The following is an 18,288-nucleotide window of genomic DNA, read 5'->3' on the forward strand; positions in this document are numbered from 1 at the left end:
AGAGAATCTGTACCTGGGGATTTTTCTTAAAATTATCTTCAATGTCCCACAAATTTATAAAACATAATTAGCAGCCTTCTTCATAAAAGTAAAACTCGCCAAATTACCCTCATGTCTTTCTTTGTTTTTCAAATCACTCAAATTTTGTTGCCTTTTCCCATTCTTTCACAATCAACTCCTAAAGAATATAGAAATTTCTATGCAAGGAATGTTAAAGTCTGTAGTCTCAAAAGGCAAATGCTACTAGGAAATACAATATATATTTCTTAATAATATTTATTTTAGTACTTAGTAATTTAATATATTTTATCTTATCTATTATTAAAATAATTGCCAACTCTACTCATTAGATATTGTACATAAATTAAAGGTGCAGCAAATTACTTAGTACTTTTTGTACTTATTCTCTTACACCCACACACACACACCCTCTCTTATCAGAATATTGATTCTGTAATAGGCATTCAACAAATACTGTTTTAAATGAACTGAAGGAGGACAGATAGGTGACTGTGGATTGAGAGCCAGATGAGAGTTAGAGATGGGAGGTACTGGGTTCAAATATGACCTAAGATGCTTCCTAACTAGGGCAAACTTGGGCTAGGTACTCAACCCCCATTGCCTAGCCCTTCTAGATATTTTGCCTTAGAACGAATGTACAGTATTGATTTTAAGAAAGAAGGTAAAAGTGTAAAAATAAATAAATAATTTAAATGAAATGAACTGAAGTCCAAAGGAAATATTTAAATCAATTTTTCATCATACCTAGTTAATATATTTAGCACGTATGCAATAAATATATCTAAGCTACAGCACTGAACAAATATAAAGAAAACTAGCACGTCCTAGTTAAATAATATTCCCTAAGCTTCTGGAAAATAAACGTGGCACCTCCACTGGGCTTAACCACCCAACACCCACTCATGTTGGTGGGTCAGATACCCAGAGGATAATGATTCCTATTCCTTTTTGGGTTCTAGGAGTAACTGAGAAAGTAGTTTCTAACATTGTAGATGTAGGTCTAAGCTCCCATGAGTATGGTCTCCATTATCAATGAATCAGTTAAACTCCTATAATTTTTACAAAAGAGATTTACTGAGAAGATTTAGATTTAATAAGGAGAGTTTGTACAAAATAATATTTCTGAACTGCATTATTGCCTTATACTTCTAAGGCAAGGTGGAAAAGTAAGCTTGAACTTCAAGTACAAAGGTAGTCGTATTCCATAAATAGAGAACACACGAGACTGAGGGTCCCTCACAGTTCCTGTCTCCATGAGTTCTTTTCTCCCTTGTAGCATCCTCCTGAGGTTCCCTTTAGATTTAGCTTTCTTCTGGGGTCCAAGAAATAGTACTTTTTTTAGATTCTACAGCCAGCACTTCTTTCTCACATAAAAGGGCATCATCTGAGAAGTTGCCACCATTCTACAGAAACTGTCTTTCCACTTGTAAGTGCTACCTTTGTCTTCAGCCTTTATTTGTCTCTATGACTATCTCTGAATGCCAATGAGATTTCAGGCTCTTCCAAATTTATAGTTATGTGGGTATTCCCTCATTTAGGACACAAGTTCATCCAAGATTAAGGAAAAATAAATATAAAAGAAACTTGGATCTCCCTTGTTCATGGCCCCAGAATGGTTGAGTAAAAGATAAGACAGATATTCTTCCCCCTTCATTGAAGTTCACAAAAGACTTGGCCTCACTTGTAACCAGGAAGAAAAATAAATGCCTGTTTTGCATCAATCATCCCTTTTTGATATGTTCTCAGTTTCAGCTTAGCACTTCCTGAGCCTTTGGTTTTCTGACTACTGAGCCAATTAGAAGACTTTTTTATCATTACAGAGTTCCAGCCCGTTATTTACACATGATTGGAAATAAGCACCTGAAGTTCCACATATCGGATTAAATGTAGGTACTTATTTTGTATAGACCAAAATGTATAAATATGAAGATCCTTTCAAATCTCATTGGTCAGTCTATTAGACAAATCTAAGTAAGGATGTCATCTAATTTCCATAAGAGAAAATATTATTTTGAAATAATATTTCATGGTCATGAATAAATTAAACAGAGAATATAGATATATAGATCCAGTTTCTTCATTTAGGTTTAGAAATCTATTATATTTATATACAATGAAAAATTAAATTTTCATATAGGACTTCCATGCACAAGCATATAAATAAATTGTTTGGCACTGTTCACAACAACTAAATAATTATCTTGATTGACCAGAATGCATATCCACATAAATTATAATAATTATGCTCATATATATGAAATAGGATATCTACAAATTTTAAAGCTTTCAAAACTTTCTTTTAGAAATATAAGCATCGACTTCCAGTAGTTACCACTTTACTGAATTTGCCAACAGGAAATGTATTTTGATGCAACAGAGTTCACTTGGGGAGATTCCTTACAAAATGGTGTAGCTTCTAGAATTTTCTCAGTTTTGCTGTACTATTATTATGTTAGTAGCATTCTAATTCATCATATGTTAAAATATTTGATTTTGCAACTTGCCCTGAAATTTTCCTGTCTGCATCAAGTATTAAGATAGTCTCAATGAAGTCCATGTCATAAGTGCCCAGGTGCAATATGAAATAAAAGGAAACTAAAAGGTACATCTTATTTCCTCCAGAAAGCACAATGAATTACTTTTCTCCACACTAATATGTGTAGCATATTGGCAAATCAAGTAGACTTGATTGACATAGCATAATAGCCCCATAAACAAACCTAGTGCTAAAAAATCGTTATCATAAGCAGATTTGTGATCATTTTTTTCCTTTAAGCAGGTAAAAGAAAACTTCAAGATATCACACATACTCATTTACATACAGTATCATTTTATTGAATTTTTGCAAGGTGTTAATTAAAAGTTTTAATGAATGTTAATCATCTGTCAATTTAATTGACAATCTCTGTTCAACCATATGTTTCACTTTTACACCTGTAAGGTTTTTCAACCCACTCCTTTAAATTGTTTTACTACCTTAACATGGTATTAGTATTAATATTTAGGAAACAACATTTCTGAAATGTAGACTACAATTTACTTATAGTTCTTCTTTAAAATATCTTCGCTTCTTCAAAAAAGATGCAACTGCAATATGTTTTTTTTTTGTTTGTTTGGATGCTAAACCTCAAAAATAAGCTTTAAATTTCTTTTTTCATCTATCATTCTTAGAAAACTTAAAATACTCTTGTGTTTGTGGAAGTTGAGCAATAATGGACTTGGAAATTGAGCAGAAGATTGGATTTCAGGAGGTCCAAGAATCTAATTTTATCTCATGTATTTGCTTTATAATCTTGGATCTTTTAACAACTCTATAGTTCAGTGTGGTTTTATGTGTGAACATATGGTTTATATGTAAAATTAGGAGAAAACAAGATTATGAGTGATATTTTTAATATTATGAAATTGCTACAAAGCACTTTGCTCTCTTATGAAGTATCAGTGAAACAGGAGAGAAGGGTCACGCAGATACTTTTTCCCAACAAACCTAGATTCTCATTAGAAAGACAAAAGTAAATGAGTTTTTATTGGTGTACTAACACCAGCAAATGTGGCTTTTGTCCCTTTCGTGAGGCATCTATTAGAATATAAATGAAAGAAAATGATTCAACAAGATATATGGATATAAAATATCTCCATCTATCTGAAAGTAACCAATATAAATGTTAGAAGGCAGCAGTTATAATCAGAATATCAAGCCTAAATTAATCCTTCCTACATAGTTGGCAACATCATCAATCTGAAGGCATTAATTGAGGAAAGCTCTAGTTTGCATGGTTAGAATACAGCATAGAGAAATTTGTTTACATTGCTTGGACCTTGCACCATTCCATCAATACCATGATGGGTAAAACTGGGACTGTGTTACTTAATGAAAAGTATATTTAGTCTAAATTATAGTTTGGGTTCCACAACTAATAGCTCCATGATATATAAAACAAATCATGAAAGTTAGTCAGGAACATGGTATTTTAATTCCTGATTGAGATACTAATTTTTATGTGACCCTAGTCAAATCATTTTTTCCTCTCTCAAACTCAGCTTTCTCATTTGTAAAATGAAAATTATACTGTATTTACCTTATAGGGTTTTTGTTGTGGGGATGAAAGAAAATAAAGCACTATGTAAATGTGTATTACTACAACTACTACGATGACTACTAATAATAATTACTATTATTACTACTCTGTTATTTGAATAAGTTCAACCAATATAAAAAATAACATCTCATTTGAGAATGCAAATATTATATAAATCATGTATCTGCATACACATGTACATATTCAATTCATTAATTACTACTTGGCTATGTAGGCACAAACACAGGAAATATTCCATTAGCTTTATCTGAGAGTAAGAAAACTCATCTTTCCTTTATGAGAAATCAGAATATGGCAGCTCTCTCTCCAAAGAGAATAAGGATCCATCTGTGCAGTAGAGCTGAAAAGGGGGAAATCGGCTGATTATTACATAGTTGTTTTCATTTTCATAATGAAATAACCCAAACTAGTCTACTTTTTCCTCAGTTGAAATAGCAAATACAAACATCTTGAGACTTTTGTTTGTTTGTTTTTGGCTGAACTATCTACAAGAAAGAAAGTTAATACCAGTTGTACTAGTGGTTTTTGTGGTATGACTTGAACTGATCACTCAAAATGGGTCAGAGACCACAACTCAGTTTTCACTGGCCACCAAACAACCACTGGTGGTAATGAGGTCTCTACTCCTTACAAATCTCTTTTTCATTTCATATGTATTTGAGTGTATGTTTGTTTCTGAAGTTGTTACAGTGCCAGAGAATTAAAATGTCCACTTTCTGACATCTTACCAGAAGTAGATCAGGTTAGCCTGTTATCCAGCATCCTTGTGAAATTATCTATGTCTTAATCTGTGTCATGGGGGAAGAAGCAAGATAGAGAGAGGAACTTTTAACCTATCAATTTTCTTCAGTTTCTCATAAAATGTTTACTTTGGGAAAGGGGCATTAGTGTATTCAGAATTCAAAATGACCAAGAAAAGAAAAGAGGAGTGGGAGAAATAAAACAAAGATATTGCCCTACACAACAATCAATGTAGTCACTTTTTAAAAGTATTATGTTCATTCAAAGATAGTAATTTTTTCTCTTTGCTTAGTGGTATTTTTATATTAATAAGTTCTTATTAATTTTAATAGAATTTATTTTCAGGTACGTGAACCCCTCTTTCCTCTTCCTGCACCAAAGAAGCTTTCACCTGATAAAATATGCATATATTAATTATGTCTTTTGTGTTCATATTTATCAGTTAATTCACAAATTATTCTTTATCTATTAAGTATGTAGTTCAATATAATGTTCTCTTGGCTCTATTCATTTGGCTCTTCATCATTTCATGTGGGACTTTCCAAAGTTAAAAAAAAAAAAACTTTTATCTCTGCTTAAAGGACTCTAAAACTGTGCATGCCTTGTGATGCATCAATACCATTATTAGATCTATATCCAAAAGAGATTTTTTAAAAATCTCTAAATCTTTTTAAAAGGATCTATTTGTGCAAAAATGTTTTGAAGCTCTTTTTATGATTGTAAATAATTGGAAATTGAGGGGTTGTCCATCATTTGAGGAATGGCAGAACCAGTTGAGATATATGATAGTTTCAGAATACTATTGTTCCATAAGAAATGACAAACACAATGATTTCAGAAAAACACACCGAACTGATGCAAAGTGAAAGAAACAGAACCAAAAGAACACAGCAATATTTCTTCATGAACAACTTTGAATGACATAGTTATGTTCAGTAATATAGTGATCCAAGACAATCCCAGAGATTTATCATGAAATATGCCAGCTGCCTCCCCAAAAAAAGAGCTGATGGAATTTGAATACTAACTGTAATGTGCTCTATTCCATTTTCTTTCTTCTTTTTTATTTGAGATTTCTTCCACAAAACAACTAATATGGAAAAATGTTCTACATGATTACGTATGTAAAATCTATATCAGATTATTTATTGTCTCAAGGAGGGGAGAGGGAAGGAAGGAAGTTGGAGAGGGAGGGTCAGAAGAAGGGTAGAGAACTTGGAACTCAAAACTTTTTAAAAAGAATGTTAAATATTGATTTTATATCTAATAAAGGGAAAATAAAATATTTTAAAATTTATGTATCATTTTGCATTTAAGCAATTAAGCAATCATTTGTATAAATAATAAGTGCAGAAAATGTCTTTAACATATTTAAATTTGTACAGATTTGTATCTTCAGAGGTCTTAGCTCATGATAAAATAAAGCTTGATAAATAAAAGCTTGAATAAAACTTTACAATAAATAGTATATTATGTTTTGTAAAATTTTATAAAATCCCCCAAATATTTCTATTTTTGTAAAATTATATTATGTTTAATTTGTTTCTTATGTCTTTTGAAATCCATGAAAATAGAGTGGCAAATGATATTTCAGAATTGTTTCTTATGGAGAAACAGTATTCCATCACAATCATCTACCATAGTTTGTTCAGCCATTCTCCATCCTTTTCCTTTTCCCCTGGTCACCTTTGGAAACAGACCTATTAAATAGCACTGTTGGATCTAAGGGTATACATAATTGTATCATTCTTTGTACATACTTTCAAATTGCTCTCCAAAATGCTCTCAATTCACAGTTCCCCCAACAGTGGATTAGTGTCTCCAATAATTTTGCTCTTTTATCATTTTAGACCACCTGATAGATGTGAGATGATATCTCAGAATTGTTTTGATTTGCATTTCTCTAATCAGTGGTGATTTATAATATACCTATATATGGCTTTCATTTCTTTTTTCAAGAACTATCTGTTGATATCTTCTAATCACTTATCAAATGGGAGATGGCTCTAATTACTATGTATTTGACAAAGTTCTCTTTATATTTTAGATATACAAATGTTCTAAAAGTCTGTAAGTCATTTGTTTGTAACACAGGACATATTTTCCTTTAAAAACAATGTTTAAAATGAACAAGATGTTCCTAGGCCAGCTCATAAAATCTACTTGGCACTTAATGCAGCTGAATAGTAATACTGAGTAATAGCTATGAATCCCTTCAAATTCTCCCAAGACTTGATCCCTGACTATAGAATGACCCAGACTTATGAATTGTTCCTAGAAAGCTATATGGGCCACTGTGGTCAGTTATGCCTATAGTCTTCATGTAGCATACTCAAACTTAATATTACTGATTTTCCTATATACCTTAAATGACCATACAGAATTTATTAAATACTGGTAATTATCAAATTAAAGCATGTTCATAATGGAAAAATTGTCAATAATTTTTCCCATTTTTCTTCTAATCAATGCTAAACTAATTTTATTTATGCAAAAACTTTTCAATTTAATGTAATCAAAATTATCCATTTTATCTCTTGTTCTTCATAAATTCCTCTCCTGACCATAAATCTGATAGTTAATACATTCCCAGTTTCTTCTAATTAGCTTTTGATCTTACCTTTTATATCTAGGTCATGTATCCATTTTGAACTCATCTCAGTGAATGGTATAAGATATTGGTCTATCCCTAGTTTCTGCCAAACTACTTCCCAATTTTCCCAGTAATTTTTTTACCTGGTAGAAAGTTCTTATCACCAAAATGTATATCTATACACAGTACTATTTTATTTGGAATTGTTTTTTTAAAAGGACACTTAAGGTTTCACCAAAGTTTGAGGAAGACTGAGATAAAATAATTAATTCATTTTTCTTGAGACATAGAATAGGGCAAGAATATCACTTATTATGCAGCATTTTCATGAGAAAAGAGCTTAATAATTGGGAAGGGATAAACAATTAATATTAAAAAATGGAAAAAGCATTTTTTCATGGACTTTTCTCAGGATAGAGTCTGTTCTCTTGCTTTAATAGTGAGGTATTCTTTTATAGTAAATACTAAGAGGGAATTTTCTATGTCTGGAAGTCTTGGCCTTATCCAAATACTAAAGTCTGACAAGACCTTCCAGCTAGGTACAACATAATCATGCTAATTACTTGTTAATTAGGAGCAGGATGATAACTATTAAAAGTTGAAAGGGTTTCTTAATAGTTAAAACAAGTTTTAACATCATCCCAAGCTCTGTCCATAAAGTACCACACACAGACATGAAGACACACACACATACGCATGGAGCAAAAGTAAAATATCTATGATGTTGTTTCTGAGAGAAGAGGGATATCTGTCAGTAGAACACCATTTTCATGTGAGAACAACATGGGGACCTGAAATTAAACAATGCTCTGCCCACAAGTCAGCTTTTAAAACCATATCTGGAGAGCCTAGAGTGGCTTTGTAAAAACTGCCCTGAACAGACTCAAGCCTTCCTTTTAGAACTGCTACCTAGAAAATCTAGTCACTGGCTAGTTGCAGGAGCTTAAGCAAATCAAATGAGATGACTTAAGCAGTAAATATCTGAGGCATGATTTGAATCCAAGTTTTCCTGACTCCACAACCAGTGCTCTATTCACTATTCTAGGAAACCTCCAACCTTTCTTCCAAGTCCAACATTAAATTATTATATTATATTTCAACAGCACAGTTCTTGGAGATGTTTAGAAACACTACTAAAAATTAGCCTTTATCGTCCATACAATTTATTTAAAGAAACAAAGAACACTAACCACCTCTGATCATAGCCCACCAATATGGAGGTTAATATTCTTTTGCCAGCCAAGTCATAAGACCATTTCCTATATGTCTATGGCAGGGAAAAACAAATAAGCAACAACAAAAATAGATGACAACAAACTTTTAAGGTTTATAAAGACTAATACAACTCAGATTTTATTATTGTTCTTTAGAGAAGTAAAAGTTTAGTGACCTATATTCAAATTCTACAAACATTCATTATGTATATTCTATAAACAACTAAAGCCTATGGAGGCAGTTAGGTGGTTCAATGGATAGAGAACTGAGCCTAAAGTAAGGAAGACCTGAGTTCAAGTCTATCCTCAGAAATTTACTAGCTGTGTGACCCTGAGCAAATCACTTAGCATCTATTTGCCTTAATCCACTGAAGAAGGAAATTGCTAACCACTCCAGTATCTTTGCTAAGAAAACTCCATACAGGATTACAAAGAATTGGACATGAGTAAATGACTGAACACTAGCAACATGAGCAAGGCATAGTGTTACAGTGTTTGAGACAAAAAGAAAACAAAAGATAGTTCTTCTCCTCAAGGACCTTACATTCTATTGGGTGATACACTATTTATACAGGTAAATAAAAATTAATTAATAAAGATACTCTGAGGAGTGTGACAATGTTAACAGGGATCAAAGAAGGTTAAAGTATGCAGTTAATTATATCATATATATATAATTATATATACTATATAAAATAATTATATATCATAATCAATACCTGAACTGAACCTTGAAGGAAGCTAAAGGCAAAAGCTAAATTTGGAGTAGGTCAATGACTTATCATAAAGAAGGAACTCCTTTCATTGGCAGATAGGCATCAAGTATTAGTGGTGATACATGAATGAATCAATGAATGAATCAATGAATCAATGAATGAATAAATGAATGAATGTATGAATGAATTTTTTTAAACTTCCATTGAGTGTTTAGTATGTGCCAGGTATTGTACTAAATGCTGGGGGGAGGGGGCTACAAAATTTTAAAATCAAATTAGTTGCTACTAAAAAGGAGATTTTATTCTATTAGGCTAGAAGAAAAAAAAAAGATAGAGTGTATTATAAGTTGTGACCAGGGAATGATGTTTGGTTTAAGATCGTCACAAGGATGCTGACTGGAGCCAAAGGGCAACCAAGATGGGAAGACTCGCTGAGGGTGCAAAGGGTAATGAGAGTGTAAGGTGACCCATGCATTTGTATGACATGGAGACAGTTAGGAGGAATAAAAGCACTCTGGTCTCTACATAGGTTCAAATTGGAGAACTTTTTACCAGTCAGAAGTCTGGGACTTGAATATGAATATTCCTAATGCAAAATCAGACACCAAATATGAATCACTTACAATATACCCAGCATTGTGCTAAGCTCTGGGGACAGTGAAAAAAGACCAAAAAAAAAAACCTCTGCCTTTAAGGAGTTTACATTCTAATGGGAGAGATATCAGGTTAAAAATTAGGTACATGTAATACACAGATAAGAGGACAGAGCATTCCAGGAATGAGAGACGGCAAAAAGAAGGAGATAGAAGATGGAATGTAAAAACACCAGTGTAGGTTATAAAGAGCTTTAAGGATCAAAAAGTTGAATTCATATTTGAATCTTGAAGCTAAAGGGAGTCTCTAGGAACTATATCTTCCTTATATTGGAAGGAGAGATAATAGGATCAGACCCATGTTTTAGAACTATTTTCTCATCATCTGGATGATGCATTGCAATGTGGACATTTCTGAGGCTAGTAGAACAGGTAGATAGTGATTTCAATATTCTAAAATATGAAATGGTGGCCTGAACTAGTGGTGCCTGAATGAACAGAGAGGAGGGGACATAAACAAGAGATTCTGTGAGAGTAGAAATGACAAAATTTGCGAAAGTACTGGATATATGCGAGAATCAAGAGAGAAGAATTATGAATTGTACTGATATTTTGAGGCTTGATAAAGGACTGTGATGCCTTCAACAAGAATAGAGAAAATTCAGAAGAAGGAAGGATTTTAGTGGTGGAAGATAAAGAGTTCTTTTTTGGACGTGTTAACTTTGATATACCTATACAATATCCATTTTGAGATGTCCAAGAAGTTGGTGATAGATGACAGTATCTCAGGAAGTATAGATCTGGGAATAGTCTGACCAGAGTTAATGAGATCAATGAATGAGATAGATAGTGAGTAAAGTGGAGAGCACCTTACCAAGCTACCTTTAAGATATTTAGATTAATCAAGAATATGAAGATCATAATGTTAATATGAGAGCTCACATTTCCTTCTCTAGATATACTAACTTAATTCAAAATTTATCTTGTTTTGGAATTCTTATTATAAACATCTATATATGTGTGTGTTACTATGCACCAGATGTCAAATTAAACACTAAGAATAGTGTGAATATGTGTGTCCATATACTAAATGCATGCTTACCCACTTACATGTATGTAAAAGTAGATAAATATAATATCTATACTTACATGTAAATATATTTAAAAATCTATAGATAGATATATTCTAAACATTTCAAAAGAAGAAAAAATCCACTCAAATGGAGGAAGTCCTCATGGGATATAGCTTGCTAAAAATTAATTTTGTTGCTATGAACACTACCAGTAACCCTTGATAGGATAGCACATTTATTCTTTCATTCAGCTATTTATCAATCCAAAATATTTTAGATACTCAATATGTGCAAAGCATTATGCTAGGTTGTGGGAAGGATATAATTTTAAATACGATATTTGATCCCCTTTTAGAGATCTTATATTCTAGTATGTTTGATAAAATATACACAGATAAATATAATAGGAAGTAGAAGGAAGTGAAAAAGAAAATGTAGGTGGATATAAATATGTTTCATATATGTGTGTGTTTGTGTGTCTGTGTATATATGTAACATGATTGTGTTTTCATACATAATCATATGAAAAGCAATATATCCAGATGATTGTTGCCTTCAAAGTATAGATCTGGGGACACTTTATTTCTTTTAATATTGCCATTGCCTAGAACATGTTGTGGAACTTCATTTTGGTTTTCATAATAGAAAATATTTATAATATAATTTGTTTATAAGTCTTATATAAATATATTTATAAATTTAATCTGTATATAAATAGGAATTTTGGTTGCCTGAATATATATATATATACATATATATATATATATGTTAATTTGACTGATTGAGGGACAGAGAAGGATACAAAAAGGATATTATAACAAGGAATAATCACTGGAAGAACAGAAAATAGAATTGTTCTCTGCATAATGGATTAGTATCTCCTTTTTTTCTAAGATAGATGCTCTCATACTCTCTTGGTATTTTTCTTTCTTTGGGTCACTTCAGTCCCTTGACTTTTAATTCAATATGGGAAAGAGGATAAAATTTCTAAACTTGGGTTATGGCTCTGTGAATGGAGAAATGAGATGGTTATTAGAGATATCATGGATGTGTGGATATGTTATATTCTCCCAACTCCCAAAGTGAAAGGGATGACTTGAGGACTTCCATTTTTGCTTTGTATCCCCAAATAATTACAGTGCTATTTGGATATCAAAAACTTAATACAAGTTTGTTAAATTGAAATGAATTGAATTGAATGAAATACAAAATAAAATCAAACAAATCACAGATGAAAGAGTTAATATAATCTTAAAATTCAGTAAGCTCTGTGTTGTCTCGCATAATAAACACTTACTGATTTTAGATTGGTTTGTGATTGGTTTCATAATGAAAGAAGTTGAGGAACTCATTTAATAAGACTGAAATCTTGAGTCATTAAATGAATCACAGGATTTTCAAAGTGACAAATGTAAAAAAAAAGTTTGTTAGAAGCTAATCAGAAATCAGGTGACTTTAACTTATCAAATATTCACCACTGAGCAATGAAAACCCTCAAGCTTTCACTACTTGCTCACTGAATTGTTTCTACTTAATATTGTCACCATAACAGTAAACTTTGCAAGCCATCTCCAACTCTCCTAAAGAAATAAGCTAGCAATTGTTATTCCTATTTTATTGGTTAATGAAAGCATTAGATTCTTTTTCTTCCCACCTGCTACTTACAAATGCATTGTTCAGATTCTTCTACATATTCCCTTTAAAAAACAAAAACAAAAGTATAATGAATCTCAGATCTTTTCTGTGTCTAGTGATAATAATGTCCATTTTATAGACAAGATAACTGAGCTACAAAAAGATAAAATGCCAAGTCACTTAGCATTTTAGTTGCATAGTTTTCATTACAACCCAGAGGCCACATATTCCTGAAACCACCAGACATCTAGATGTGAATTTCTCTTTCTCAAGGTACACTGAACAACTAGTTTTCATAGGTGAAGTGTAATTTCTGTGCTGTAAAAAATAAACTACAAATCTTTAATTGGTAGTTAGAAAACATGATTTTCTTAATCATAAAATGACTTTTAAATATTCCATTTTAAATGATCAGGAATGCTAACAAGATAGAATAGGAGAAAGATAGTGCAGGTAGGCTGTTATCAAAATTAAAATTTTCAGGACATGAGTCTACTAGCTATAAAACAAAGAACATAAAACAAATAACTAGATAATCAAATAAAAAAGCAAAATGGAAATGATATGAAGGCTTTTAAAAAACTGCTATTGAATATATACAATAATTACTTTCCATCAAGACTTTTATTATGCATTTGTTTTTATGGAATCATAATGCACAAGTGCATGCTATTGTTTAAACACATTCACCACAGACCCCATAACAGAGTATTCTGGAAATATGTATTAAAGATAATACACAAAATGTGGCTAAATGCATTCTGTATTATGGTTCTATAATACAGCATGCAAATGATTCTGACTAAGCAGTCACAGGAGACAGTCGTTAGGGTGCATGCTGTGAATGTATATTATGAATAATGCATAAAACTTGGCTAAATCCTAATGAGTCCATTGACATCCTATGGGGTCCAAAGGAGGCTCAGATCCCAAAGCATGTCACTAGCCCATTTCTACTCACCAATCATTAAAACAACAACAATGCCATAAAAACAAAGGATATGAAACTCTATCCCCCTACCCCATAAAAATACAGAGTAGGTAGAGGTTCTGAAATAAACTCTCAGATAGAAAGCAACTTTGAAAGGAAAACTGAAACTCCATCTTAATTCACCCCCTTCTTCCCAGGGCAATGAAAGTTTTTCAGAATTATAATGCATGAATTACAAGGGACAAGAGAGCTCTAATTTAAGTCATATTCTATTTCTTTCCTCTGGCTCTATGTGGAGAGCTGTCATTAAAATGAAGATCTAAATGCTTTTTAAGGAAAATGACCAAAGCCCTAGAATGTGTCAGTAGACTTTTGAATTTGGGGGGGGGGGTCAATTTTATTAAACGGAACTGGGATCAGCAAATCAGCTAATAGGTGTAGTAGGCCAATTGGCTTACTCAAAAAAAACCACTTAACATATTGAAATCTATTAAATCCCAAATTAATTTATGATCATATTTTTTTGCAACAACTGACTTCTCAAAAATGAGTTCTTATTTAAAAGAGAAAACATGACCATCATCCAATTGACAGAGATTCCACAAAGCACACAAACACACCTCAAATATACAAAGAATCCGTTCAAATTCACATCTGAGCAAACTGCCCTAGAAATTAAGAAATCAAGTATGTGACGGAAGTTTGTGTTCAGTATGCCTGTCCTTGGAGCGGATGTGGGAAAGGACAGCTGCTTCTTTAGGGCTGATCCCAGAAAAACCCTGTACTCTGAGAGTACATCCCTAGAGTATAGAGAAGAGGAGAGGGCTGGCCACTTGGGGAAGCAGCAGGCCAAGAAAAAATCCTATACTCCCACAAAGCATGTAAGAGCAAAGGGCTGAGATAGTTTCAATAGAAGTTCTGAGATGACACTTGAAAATTCGCCCAGGCTCATGAAGTTTTCTCATGCATTAATCACGGAGGCATGACGACCTATCAAAGGACCAGGTGGTCACACAGGAGTTCAACTAGTTAAAAAGATAAATTCCAAGCAATATTCCATTATTGAATGCTAACAAGCAGATTACTTTCATTATCATACCTCTATCCCTCAGTTTGTAAAACAGTCAATATGAAAGTCTGTTTTATGTGACAGATGGATTTCCCAGTTTGAATTGAAGTAACTCCCTCTCCAGTCTTCAACCATACAAATATTTCTACTGCATTGTCATGTCTTGGGCAGCTAGATAGAGCAGTGGATAGAGCACAGACTGAAATCAGGAGGAATCATCTTCCTGAGTTCAAATCTGACCTCAGACATTTACTATCTGGGAGAGCCTGGACAAGTCATTTAACCCTATTTGTTTGTCTTAATTTCTATGTGTAAAATGAACTGAAGAAGAAAATGTCAAACCGCTCCAGTATCTTTGCCAGGAAAACTCCAAATGGGATCACAAAGAATCAGTCACAATTGAACAAGAAATCTTATCCTTAATTCTTAAGCTCTACCTCTAGTTTAGTCTTTCCTTTTCATTAAAATAGTATGGCCCCCCAGTAGATGCCATATGAAAAGTGACATAGTCCTGGAAGAGATAATTAACATCTTTATGTAATTTTGTTTTTTTTTCAATTAACCAACACAAGTTTATTAAGTCCTACTCTATTTCAGGCCGAGTGCTAGGTCCTGGAGAAACAAAAATAATAGAATCTGCCCTCAAAGAGCCTGTATTCTTTTGGGAGAAACCACATATACACATGTAAGTAAACGTAAAATATATACAAAGTAAAATACAAACCGATTTAGGCAGGAAACGAAATACAAGCTGATTTGGGCAGAGGCACTAGCCCCTGGTGGGGATGAAAGAAGGATTCATATGGGAGGTAGCTTTTGATTTGAGCCTTGAAGAAAACTTGGAATTCCGAGAGGTGAATATACATTTCAGGCAGGGAAGAAAGCTTGTACAGAGGCATAGAGACAGAAGATTTAGTATCATGCATGAGAAATAGCAAGTCAATCTTTTGGGCTGGGCTGCAAAGTAGAAGCTATGAGTTGAGTAATGTCTGATAACCAAAGATGTGCTAGAACAGTCTCAAATGAGCTGATTGTTAAATTCTCAGTTTGAGCAAAAGGTACACATTAGGGCTTGAATTAATGTTCTGTTAATTGTGTTTTAAGAAAATGATGAAGAAAAATGTTAATAATGTAGATTACATTTTAAAGTTTCACACACACATATAGATGTATGTATATATAGATATAATATTTTTCCCCAAAGAGACAGTTTTAAACATTCACCAGCACACCCCTGGCCTGGAAACAAATTGTAAAGGGCTATAAATGTCCAACAGAAGAGATTGTACTTTTTTCCCAGAGGCATTAGGGAGCTTCTATGACAAAATACCAGTTCCTTTGATTTAACTCTTCTCTGTGACCAGTGGAACTAGGGCAACAAAGAAGCATTGGGTATTCAGAAGGTGCGGGAGAGTAAAGAGCCCAAGTGAGATACAATGTACTTCACAATTTTGCTCAGTCAGTCATGATAGAGCTCACAGCAAATTAGCTGGGCTTTCAGGATGAAAACTTCCCAAGTACTGTATTACAGGGCTGATCTATATGCCTGTGCAAGCCAAGTTCCTGTACACCTTGTTACAATATGTGGTGTGAAAATTGCGCAGGAAAATAATGCATCTGTTGAAACCACTTCTGATATTTTTTCCTCACTCTAAAAGTTTGTTTCATATGCAGTGTAATAGAACAAAGGTCAGTTCTGGATATAACAATTCCATAAAAAGCTATTCTACCTTTGAAACCCATTCTCTACTACCATTTTCCTCAACTACTGTACAAGAGACGGGTAATTGCTTCCTCCTTTCTTCACCCCTCCCAGATGCCACCAAAGAAATAACAGAAAGTCTCTCAGTAGCATTTTGCTTCGCAGTAGGAAGCTGTAGTGTTTGTGATATCCATTTTGATACAAAACCTAAATTAGGCCTCTGGAAATAGGTAATGCATAAAAAGCATTTTGTATCACCAAATTATTATTATAGGTTACAGTTAACCCTTGGAAGATAGAGGTGAGTTCTGCAGCTCCCCACTGAGGTGGATATTTGCCACAAAATCACAGGCACTACTTCAGAAGATATTTCAGGTGAGCTGAACTATCTGGTTGACCTGTAGGGTTCTGATAGCTAGTTTAAGTGGGAAAGCTGGAAGAAATGCCAGTTAAACAAAAGGATCAGCACAGCATGTGTAAGCCGAAGTCTACCAGTACAAGTTTAACAGTTGACAGAGCTCAGAAACATAAAGGAAAAAGGGAATCAAACAATAGAGGGTCAAAATCGTTTTCTTTTTAATAACAGCACTAGAAGTCACTTTTCTACAAAACCTTCCACAAGTAAATGTGTCCCATTTTGAAAAAGAAACATCCGATAGAAATAGTTCTTATTTCTGAGTAAATTATGAAAAAGCTGGAATTCACATTTTCAAATTCTTGATTAGAACTGTTAAAATTGCTGCTGTTTGTTTCAACTTCAAGATAGCAAATAAGTATATGTTTTTTTAAATTTTAAAATCTTTACCCCTGAAAACTGAAGACCTACTTTAGAACTAAGATTCAAGGAAAAATATTTATTTAAAAACCACCTCTCTTATTGCTAAATAAGGCCTACACTGCTATATTGGTCTTACTCCCCAAATGCAGAAAATAAAGGAAACAACTCTATCTTCTATCTGATTTAACTCATTCCATCCTTGTTTATTATAAGTATCCTTTTCCTTTTATCATGATTTGAAAAAGAGGGCTAAAATGTCATCATTCCAAACCTTTCAAAAGTCTAAGGAAAGCAATTAAATGCACATTCTTTTTAAGTTAAAAGCCAAAGCCTATAAAATATGCTAGGAGACTGGTTATAGCATACTACAAATATAACTCAAGCTATTGGCTAACCAGTATCTTTTATCTCATATAACCTTACTTTCATGGAATAGTATTTCCTTCTGGGTGTGGTTATCATTGTATGTTTAGGAAAAGTTGTTGTGTCTCCTTAGGAATAAACAGATACAATTAAATTCTTACCACTTGAGACATTCAGTAAACAAAATGCAAAATTTAAGTCCCCAATGTGATTTGTAGCTGGGGGAAAAATGATGATTGTGAAAATTAAAAGCATCTTTAAAGTGACTACATAGGTGTAAGATGAAAAAAAAGTACTTCACTTGATAACATGGAAAAATATTGTAGTTAATAAGAACAACCTAAGTTTTATAGGGTAATTAGTGTACCAGTGAGATTAACCAAATTTCACAGCTGCCCAGAGTTTTCAGCTGAGTCCCAGAAATTGAGGGCAAAGGGACCACAGGATAAAAAAAAAATCTCTCTCCTTACTCCTCCTCCTCTTCTTCCTCTTTCTGTCTCTGTATCTCTCACCATCTCTATCCCTTTTCTTTTGCTTTTCTGTCTCTATCTCTATATCTGTCTCTTTGCCTTTGTTTCTGTCTCTTTTTCCCCATCACTTTCTCTCTTTCTCTCTCCTTTCTTTCCTCACTCTTCACTTCTCAAAAGTCTCATGTGCCTTTTTCATGTCTAGGACCCTTATTCTGTTCTTATTCCACCCTATCACTCCCATTTTTATAGACTATCAGGCCTTTCATCTAGTCTGTCCCAGAGAAAAGGA

At 33.1% G+C, this 18,288-nt stretch overlaps 1 protein-coding gene across 5 annotated transcripts in view; it reads right to left on the reverse strand.

The window, feature by feature from the left end:
* Positions 1–18,288, reverse strand: part of SOX5 (SRY-box transcription factor 5) — a 1,300,541-nt gene that overhangs the window by 1,250,313 nt on the left and 31,940 nt on the right. The gene's annotated exons all lie outside the window — the stretch shown is intronic.

Source organism: Monodelphis domestica, chromosome 5 (assembly GCF_027887165.1).
Source record: "Monodelphis domestica isolate mMonDom1 chromosome 5, mMonDom1.pri, whole genome shotgun sequence".
In the NCBI taxonomy this organism is placed as follows: Eukaryota; Metazoa; Chordata; class Mammalia; order Didelphimorphia; family Didelphidae; genus Monodelphis; species Monodelphis domestica.